This window comes from Penaeus japonicus, unplaced genomic scaffold (assembly GCF_977035675.1).
Source record: "Penaeus japonicus unplaced genomic scaffold, GWHDUDI00000001_assembly GWHDUDI00000001, whole genome shotgun sequence".
NCBI classification, from domain to species: domain Eukaryota; kingdom Metazoa; phylum Arthropoda; class Malacostraca; order Decapoda; family Penaeidae; genus Penaeus; species Penaeus japonicus.
The window spans coordinates 10,152,167-10,162,166 of record NW_028234403.1 but is presented as its reverse complement, the minus strand read 5'-3'; the positions used below and the strand labels follow the sequence as shown (position 1 = coordinate 10,162,166).

The following is a 10,000-nucleotide window of genomic DNA, read 5'->3' as shown; positions in this document are numbered from 1 at the left end:
TCTATTGAGAGGAAAATTGCTAAAGCAGTTTAGAGATGTATGGAAAAAGAATGAAGAACGGCAATGTACAGTAGACTTAAAGATAATAATTGACATGTATACAAATACAAACCAGAAGAAAAAAAAAGCAATACAGAAATCCCCCCTCACCCCCCCAATAAAAAAAATCTCAGGGAAATAAAACAAAGAACACAAAAATAAATAAATAAATAAATACAACAAACAATCCTCACCCCCTACATAACAAAGAAAAAAATATCCCCCTCCCTCTCTTATCCCCCCCAAATAAAAAAAAAATAATAAAAAAAGGAGGAAGTAAATTCTTCTCAAAACACGAAGTAAACAAAACGAACCTTTGACGTTGTGCAAGGCGGAGGTCCTACCCCCGTGTGATCCCGGGAAATTCTTGCTTATTCTGACTGATTGGCGGCCTAAACCACGGGAGAATTCGGATCAAGTTGATAACTTTGGATTCCCAGTGTGAGTAATGAGGATGAGTTTGTCTGTTGGGTGAGATTGCTCGATTTATTTGATGGGAGGAATCGACCCGTCAGGCTGGGACACCTGTGAGGACTTGGGCCCTTCAGCTCGATTCTTTGTTTTCCGTGTCTTAAGATGTGTTGTTTTGGTCGATTTTTATGGGTGATGGGTTTTAATTTGATGTCATTTTTTGTTGTTTATGTGACGGTGGGTTTATATAATGCACGAGGCGTTTTGATTAAAGAGGTTGAACCATCTGACCCTGGGCTTGCTTTTCCATTTTTCCCCCCACATGTTTTAGGGTTTATACTGTATTGTCAGATTACATTGACATAGACAGCTGGTCCATTGTAATCTAAAGGTATTTGGTAATGGTTTATAGAAAATCTGTATCAATAGTTATGCCATTGTACCTGTAAGTAACCCAAATTCTAAATAGACTAATGATCATGTAGTAAATGTAGTCTTTTCCTATTATATTATTAGTTATGTTCTGTTACAGCCTGGGAGGGCAGGAAATTCCACAGGAAACTAAGAGGAATATATAGAGAGAGAACGGGAGAATGTTTTAGAATTTCTTTTTTTTTTTTTACTGTAATAGAATTTGTAATTCTCACACTATATATAAAGGTTTTGTTAATACTGCACATATCACTAAATTGGTTGCTCACTTGTTGGTGAACAGGTGGTCGGGAGGCTACGGAATGACATATCTTACAGAGGACATGTAACCACGCATGTGTACTTGACTTTTTCTTTAAGTAGGCTTTCAAATGTCCTGTGTAAAATACCTGTTTTAATTAATATAGTTCTATTCGACTCTATAAGACTTTCTTTAAAAATACCTGGTTAAATGGAATTGACATTGTTTTTGGATTTTGTGACGAGAGACTCTTACTAGTTATATACTATCATGGAATATTACTGTTGCTATGTCTCTTTGATTTAGCTAGTTTGAAGAAATGGAAAATATTTATAGTAGGTTGTCAAGTTGGAGAATTGAAGAATCATCTGATTCTACCCCCGTTTTTTTTATCACATAATAAGTTTAGTTTTTGAACGAAGTGCTTTTGCAGTTTGAGAAGATTTAGTCATTAGCTGTCATTTTGATATTTTGTTCTTGCATATGACGTACATATTTGTATGGTTACATTTTTATAGTGTATTTCATTTTCAGTTTTAGGTGGCTCGTGAGAATAGTGATTGTAACATGAGTCAATTTTTGATTAGGGTATTGTAAGTTCCTTGACACATAATATCTTTGCGTCAATTTTGTCATGTTTTGTTTTCTATTTTATCTGGAAGTGAGATAGTCTAAATTATTTGTATCCCCCCAGTGTAATTTGAAGTTTTGCCCATTTTGCTATTTAAATTTCTTGCAAGAAGTATCAGCTGGATCTTGAAGATGGAAGGAGATTTTCATTCTTTTATTTGAGGAATAGGTGAGTCCATCCTCTCTTAAGAGGTATAGGGCACAAAGATACAGAAATTACCAAGATTATAGCAATAATATTAAAAATTACTCGTAAATAACTCATAAAGGAAGTAGATCCCCGAGACTATGTGAACTTGCGAGGTTGCACAAACATCATTATTTTGACTCTAGAATTAATTTTCTTATGAAAAATATGTGAGATATGCTAATGTTGAATATGGGTTGGCAATCTTACTATCCGTATCTATTAATTGTAATGGCTGTAACTAAAACCACATAATTACAATGAGGGGTAGCTAAGAATTTCCAGAGTATGTAAGTCTTTTGCTGATTGAAATAGAGTAGTTTGAAATATATCATCTTCAGCTAATTATATGAGATTTTGTGGATTTGTCAAGATATGTAGATGAGTGTCATATGAAGAAAATCCAGATTTCTTGACCATCCTGTAAAAATGAATGGAATCCTAGAAAAGTCGTTAAAAGATGTTCAACTTATTGATTTTAAGAAAGGGATATTTTTTACCGCTGTTAAGATTAGTTAACCTCATATAACTTTATTTTTCTCTTGTTAAAATGAGTTTTTGGAGTGCACTTTGTACCAAAAGGAAATCTTATTCAGGCAAAGATTGACAACATTTTGAACTCCCAATATTTTTTTCAGTTACGGAAATATCTACTTTTATGAAAAATGGGAACGGATCATTACTCGGTTCTGAATTGCATCTATTTTTATAAATACTTCCAGATTTAATTTTCAGATTATTCAATGGATCAGTGATTATTTCTTGATCATATAGATGCAATAGCACCTCATTACTTTTTTTTCTATATACATAGTTTGGTAAAGAAGCTCTTTTTTCAGTATATTTACTAAGCAATGATTATTTTCATATCTGTCCTTAATGCATCACAGAGTCAACATAGTGAGAATGATATTTTACTGGTTTCCGTTCACAACTTCTGAAATATATTCTGATAATCTTAACTTTAATTCTTCCACACATTTTAGTTTAAATGTTTAAGCCCTTATTACCCTTAACATGTTTACATCACTTATGACTTGGTCACAACTTACCTCCAGACTTTTCTTAGCATTACAATTTTTCTTCCATCATGTGATATTCAGTACAATGTAACTCATTACTTTTCTCTCAATGATTGAAGTGCTTTTGCCATTACCTCTTTACAACTAAAATTTCTTTCTAATACCGTTTCATATAGTTTGTATAGAGTATTATCAATCACACTCCAATCTTCCTTTTTTAAATAGATATACATATATATTTTTTAAACTTGAAATTCACACCCTCCAGTAAATGCTTCTTGTTTAGTTTGTTATGTGTCTACCATTATTTAAATAAATCATGTATGTTGTGTCAAAGTGAACTGTTTATATTTGAAGAATTCCTGTGTGATTTGTATGATTACAGGTTACACACATTACTCTTCCTTCTATGTTAATTTTTTTTTTTTTAAGTTTGGCCTTCCTGTCACATCAAAATAAAAACTGCATCACACTTTAACAGGTTTCCAACAACTAGTTCTCCTTTCCTGGAAGGATTCTTGTAACTTTTTTTTCTTAGTAATAATCAACATCTCATGCATCCACTCCCGGATGTGTCCTTGTTCTCTACATAACCATGCAAATGTCCCCCTCTGACCTTGCCTCTGTATTTAGCCCCAAGTTTCTAAATCCCACAACTTGTTTTAGTCTTCCACAACTTCCATAACCTATGCCGAAGCTTACTTCCCTCTGTCAAAGCTTACCTCCCTCTATCGAAGCTTCCTTCCCTCTACCAGAGCATATATCGATCATCAGAGCTTCCTTCCTTCTATTAAAATATACCTCTCTCTCTATCAAAGCTCATTTCCTTCTATTAAAGTATACCTCTTTCTACCAAAGCTTACTTCCCTCTGCCAAACCTTGTTGCCCACAGCTTACTGCCCCTCCAGTTACAATTTGACCAAACCTTAATAACTTCGTGGCTTCACTTGCCCCCAGGACTAATCACCATAGCCAACTGCCCTCTGCCGTAGCATGTTATCCTACCCTCTGCGCCACAGCATACCCACCTCCCTCTCCTCTCCCCTTTCCCCATCCCCTTCCCCTTCCCCGTCCCCGTCCCCTTCCCCTTCCCCTTCCCCTTCCCTTTCCCCTCTCTCTCCCCTTCCCCTTCCCCTTCCTTATCCCCTACTCCTTCCCCTTCCTTATCTCCCCTTCCCCTTTTCTTTCCCCATCTCCCCTTCCCCTTTTCCATCCCTTTTTCCCCTTCCCCTTTTCCATCCCTTTTTCCCCTTCCCCTTCCTCCTTTCCCCTCCCCCTTCCCCTTCCCCTTCCCCTTCCCCTTCCCCTTTCCCCTTCCCCTTCCCCTTCCCCTTCCCCTTCCCCTTCCCCTTCCCAACTCACCCATTCACCCTCCTGCTTATGCAACCCCCATACAGTGATGATCAACAATGAGCTTGCATAGGCGATTGCTATCGGCCAACCTCCCCGAAGGAAGTTTGAGGGAAATCACCATGAGTAGGTTTACGAAGGCAATGCCGTAGGGATTCCGTAAGTACTTCGCGGTGACGGAGTGGTCGGAGGAAGGGGGTTTGGAGGGAGGGGGGGGAAGGTGGGAGATGGGGAGGTAATGCGGAGGACGTTGCGTCACGGGGCGTGCCTGAGGCGACGAGGCGCCCACACTTCTTTACGCCCATCGTCAGGTGGTGGTGGCTTGCGAAGGTTTCGTTCGTAGTGCAGCACTATGCAGGGGGGAGGGGAGGAGGGGGTTGGAAATGGGAAACTTGGAGGAAGGGTAGTTGGATGGATAAGGCGAGCAATGTTCGTCATCGTCATCGTCATCGTCATCGTCATCATCATCATCATCGTCATCGTCATCGTCATCATCATCATCATCATCATCATCATCATCATCATCATCATCATCATCATCATCATCATCATCATCATCATCATCATCATCATCATCGTCATCGTCATCGTCATCGTCATCGTCATCATCATCGTCATCGTCATCGTCATCGTCATCGTCATCGTCATCGTCATCGTCATCATCATCAGACGAGCAACGAGTCCTGAAATCTCCCTCGGAAGCAGCTGACCCAAACCAACGCCGCCAATCGCCGTCCTGCCAGAGCGCGGAACGAATCCTGTTCGCAGTATCCCAAGACAGAGAAGCCGGGAAGGAAAGCGCGGAAGGAGGCTGGCGGCTGGTCTCTCGCTGTCACTCACTCCTCCAGAGGCAGACACTCTCTCACGCTGTCATGCCAGACACCTCCTCGGCGCTCGTCTGCTCCCTCTCTCCGCGCCGCGCCGTCACCGTGACGTCTTGACGGAACACCGTGGTTCCTTCCTCCCCCTTCCCCTCCTCTTTCCTCTTCTCGCCCGTGCTCCTCCATCTCTTTCTTCCCCTCCCTCTCCGTCTCCACTCCTCTCCCCTTCCCCTCGTCCACCCTCTTCCTCTTCCTTCCCCTCCCCTCCCCTCCCGTGCTCTTCACTCTCCCTCTTCCCCTCCCTCTCCATCTCCTCTCCTGTCCTCTCCCCCCCTTCCCTACCCTCCCCTCGTCCACCCTCTTCTTCTTCCTCCCCCTTTCCTCTCCTCCCGTGCTCTTCCCTCCCCGTCACCACTTCTCATCTCCTCCTCCTCCGTCCTCCCTCTTCCTCTCCCTTCCCCTTTCCTCTCCCTCCCTGATTCCCGACGCGTCATTCATTTGCTCGCCTCAGCAAGCATGCCCTTGCTCACTTCCAATGTCGAGTGTCTTTGCGTTTTGTCTCTCGTCTCTCGTCCCTCGGTCTCTTATCCGTCGTCCTTGTCCTTGCCCGCGAATGCCTGTCTGTCCTCGGAGGTTGTGGGTTGAGCGAACCGTTGTGGTCTTGAACCGTTAACGATTTGCCGAACCGGTTGCTCAGGGTAAGGATGAAAGCCAGGCGTCAGGATGAACCGGAACGGGCAAAGGGTTGTGGCTAGGGGCCCATTGTAGTTAGACTTGATTGTTTTTTTTTTTGTTCAAAAATGATTCTGTTGCTTTAGTATGTGATTTATATATACATTCTAATTGGTTCCATTGACAGGAGAGTGCATTGTGGAATGGTATAGTTGTGGCGCACCATTTTCTTAAAAATGAAGTGTACACAGTCATCTCGCCACAAAACGTTAGATCACACTTATCGCTCTCCGCGCTGCTACCCTTCTGTAACGCCCAAATCACACCTCGATTATGGAAAGTCTTGGAACAAATGTAACACTATGGCAAGTCTTTTAGGTAGCGAGTATGAGTGTACAGTCTACGATGATGCGCTGTGACAGGTTTGACAGCATGTCTTTTCGCGAGTATGGGAGGAAATAATGAGGTAGATACGGTAGTGCGACAGGTAGCTGTGTATTGCGTCAAATATATGCAGCTATGAAATGTGTGATGCATAAATTCACTGCGGCATTTGAGTGACTTGACAAGTGCCGCACGCTTGTGTGATATTAAGCCAGGTGAGGTGTGTAATATGGAAAATGTCAAAACATAAGTATTTGTCGAGTGTAGGATTACATTCGCAGGAGTTTGTAGCGCGGCAGGAATTGAGGTTTTTAGAGTGGCAGGGATGGATGTTTGTAGTATGGCAGGTGTGGTAGTGTGTTGCGGGAAAGTAGAGTCAAGACTGCGGTGTGGCAGGTGAAGTCCCCGATGATGGCGGAGTGTAGGCCCCGCCCACTACCATGTACAGGGTGGCGCAAGAAGCTTTCGACATCCCCCGTATCTCAGAAACGCCTTCGGTTTGATATTGTTTAGTTGACTTTTATTTACGTAAGTGCTTTTCCCCGGTGATGTGTGGGCGAAATCGAGTGTAGTCGAATAGCGATTTTTCGGTTTTAGAGTAAGCGAGAAAGAAGATGTATGGGGAAGTGAAGTTTGTGCGACACTCTGCTTAGCACAGGCAAGCCCAAGAGTCAGGAAGAAGAGGTGGGGGCGCCAGTGTGCTCCTACGATTGCTGGAGGAACCCTCTGTTGCGTAGCGTGCAGTTTCTCTGGACTTCTGTACGTGTGCATCTGATGCTCTGAATAGTTTTGTAGCAGTTGTGTTAGGCCTAGTCGTGGGCGCCTCGGATTTCTGCCAGCTAACAGTGTTCTTCGGCGCCTTGTTATTACCTGTATTTTTTCCGTGTTGGAGACGATAACCTTATTTCGTCAGGGTCGCGGGGACCTGTTGGACGAAGACCAGGGAGGGAGCACAGAGCCCCTGGGTGTAACGTGTAGCGTAGGGCACAATAGTGGCGTTGTCGTTGGAATCTAGAAGGAAGTAAGAGCGATCCAGGAGGTGCGGCAGCCTTGGGGCCTCCGCCGTGACCCGGGCTTCCAGGTGCTGCACACACACACACACTCACACACACACACACACACATACCAGGTATTGCCTCTTTGGAATCTCTACCTGTGATGCTGTGCCCTTCCCCCTGCCTCTTCGGGAGGGAGACGCCCTTCTCGCTCACTTTTCGTAGAGGGTTCGAGGATAGCCCTTCCGCACCTTTGGCTAGTGCACGTCTTCTGTCTGGAGGTTGATTTTCATTCGACGTCTCACCTGGTAAATTTCGGCAACGAGCGCATGTCTTCTGAGCGTTGCAAGTTAGTGTTACGTGTGTGAAGACGGTGTTCATGCTTGTGTGGTGCTTGTGCTCTTTATTGTTCGTGATCAAGAAGAAAACGATGGAATCTTACGTTGAAGTTTGAAATGGCGTTTTGTTATCTGTTCTCGAAAAGGCAACTTACCTGTTAAGATGGAAAGTAAATGCCGATAATTAGATATTCGACATATTTCTGCACTCGCCGCTGTCAAGTTTTTCTGATGTTTACAGGCAGAAATAAACTAGTCTTTGGTGTAGGGCATTTACTCCGAGGCTTTTGTGGTCACTTGCGTATGTTTTATGCCGCTATAAGTTCCTTCTGTTTTTTATAAACAAGTCTTGATATTACAATAATCACTATCGTCACTAAGATCACAGACAGACAGACAGACGTGCCGGTAACCAAGCTTTATAGTTCGTCCAGCTTTGGTTCTGATAGGAGAAGGGCTATTATTAAATAATTATGAAATTAGCGAGAGGGAAGAGGAAGGGGGGAAAGAATACATGATCAGCGTGGCTTTGTATTATCTATAGCCTGACGCGCATTCTCCATTGAGGTGCTGCCTGTTCACACACGGCTGAGGTCCGAGGTTTACGATCTGTAGATTGCTTTAGACTAGCTTTAGAATCAGTATAGTCTATGCGGGAAGCGGAAATGGAAAATCGGCACGCGCTCTGGTCCCGTTTCAAGCTCGTGCGTGTGTTTGTCTTTGGTGAACAGGCCTAACTTTATCCATAAAGAAGTGAGCAAGTTCAGTGAGACGCGGAAGCAGAGTCAGACACACTCTTGGGAGAGACTTTGTAACGTCCCTGTTACATCATCGTCACATCTGGCTGCCCTCTCCCCATCCCCTCCCCTCCCTGTCTGCTCCCCACCCCCTCCCCCACCTTCCAAGAGACCAGTGTGGGGGCTATCGTGGTCCGAAAGGAAATTACTGTATTGGTACCTGGTCTCCTGTGCGAGAAGGTGAACTGTCTGCCTGTCTGCCTGTCTGCCCACCTGTACCGTTGTGTTGGTATATTCGGTGTTGTGACCGCTGGGACGCCCGCTCGCCTGCCTACACGTGCGCCGCCGCCCAAGTCTCCGATATCTGTCGAGGTAGGTGTTGTGTTGTCGGGGAGAAGTGGTGGCTCGAACGTACTTTTGTTGTAAGATTAATTTTTTTATTTTTTTATTTTTTATTTTTTTATTTTTTTATTTTTGGTTTTCAGAAAGGACTTTTGATATTTTGTTGATCGTTATGGTAAATACGAAGGAGTGGCAAGAAGTACAGTTTGGCATTGCCTTACTCAGAAACCTGTTTGCTTCGAAGTCATCGTACGGGGATGCATTCTGATCGAGCAAGCGTAATCATCATGATCATGGGACGCCCTTATCGTCTTTTTTTATGGACTCAAGGGAAGATTGTTTATAAACTTTAATGGCGACCTGGTAATATGCTCTCCCAATCCGGGTTCTCTGTTATCTGAATTGGTTTTGTAAAGTATTAACAAGGAAAATAAAGCTTGCGGTTTGGCTCGCCTATCGTAAATACTGGACCGACCCCGCATGCTAAGCTATTGATAAACGTAAATAAACACAATAAAGACAGGGAAGTTGGCAATACCAGTACCCCAAAGTTATACGAATTTAAAATAATGAGTGAAGGACCTATGGGAAAGAATTTGAAATTTAAAAAATGAAACAAAGAATGCGAAAAAAGGGAAGACACAAAAACGTAGGTCTCAAACAGAGGAAATCAAATCAAAGGATAAACATAATACAAATACATGATTTGAACAGAACCATAGACGCGAAAGAAAGTACCTAGGCAAACAGGAAGATAGAATTAGCTAGGGGCTTTAGCACCATAACTCATCGGTCCATAACCCTCACGTTTAATAGTAACTAACCGTGGTAACACTGTTGTTTATCGTCCCAGAATTCGGAAGGCCCTCGTTCCGTCTGTATATGTAGGTCTTTTGTTACGTGTTTTGTTTTGGTGTTATGTCCTCCATTCAGGATCGTTGGGTTCATTTTTGTAAACTGTGTAATGTTTTTTTTTCTATTTTATTTTATCAACACTTGCGATATACAGCGGGGAATGCCCAGAGTGTTGAGGTTGGGTTTTAGATTCTGTTTGTTGTTGTATGTACGTGTTGTGCTTGTGTATGATGTCCGTGCATTCTTCCTCGCCTCGCTTTGCATTGCTGTTTTGCGTCAGTACGTTTTCTTACATTATGCACATTTTTATTGTATTCATATTTTGTTACATTATATACGCCTTACTTTCTTCAACGCCGCTTAGAAGACAATCACACCTGTTTTGCCACGCCCAGATATAAAAAAAAACACTTACATTGACAGAGGAGATGTCACTCTTGTTCTTTTTCTCTTGACAGACATCCTCCTGCGTCGTTAGAAGACAAACAACCCACCTTCTTTCTAAGTTCAATATCCATTGTTTGCTTAGCGTCAGGTCTGTCTG

General features: G+C 42.9%; 1 protein-coding gene across 4 annotated transcripts in view; it reads left to right on the top strand.

Annotated features, from left to right (window-relative positions):
- Positions 1-328: 328 nt before the first annotated feature.
- The window catches only part of LOC122261730 (PTB domain-containing adapter protein ced-6), an 87,105-nt gene continuing 77,433 nt past the window's right edge, over positions 329-10,000 (top strand). For 2 of the 4 annotated variants that reach the window (XM_043029515.2, XM_043029514.2), the window contains exons 1-2: positions 6,845-6,948; positions 8,254-8,631. The gene's annotated coding sequence lies outside the window, so the exon portion shown is untranslated. Of the gene's footprint in view, positions 481-6,844; positions 6,949-8,253; positions 8,632-10,000 lie in introns of those variants that run through there. The other 2 variants (XM_043029522.2, XM_043029523.2) reach the window with 2 other exon arrangements.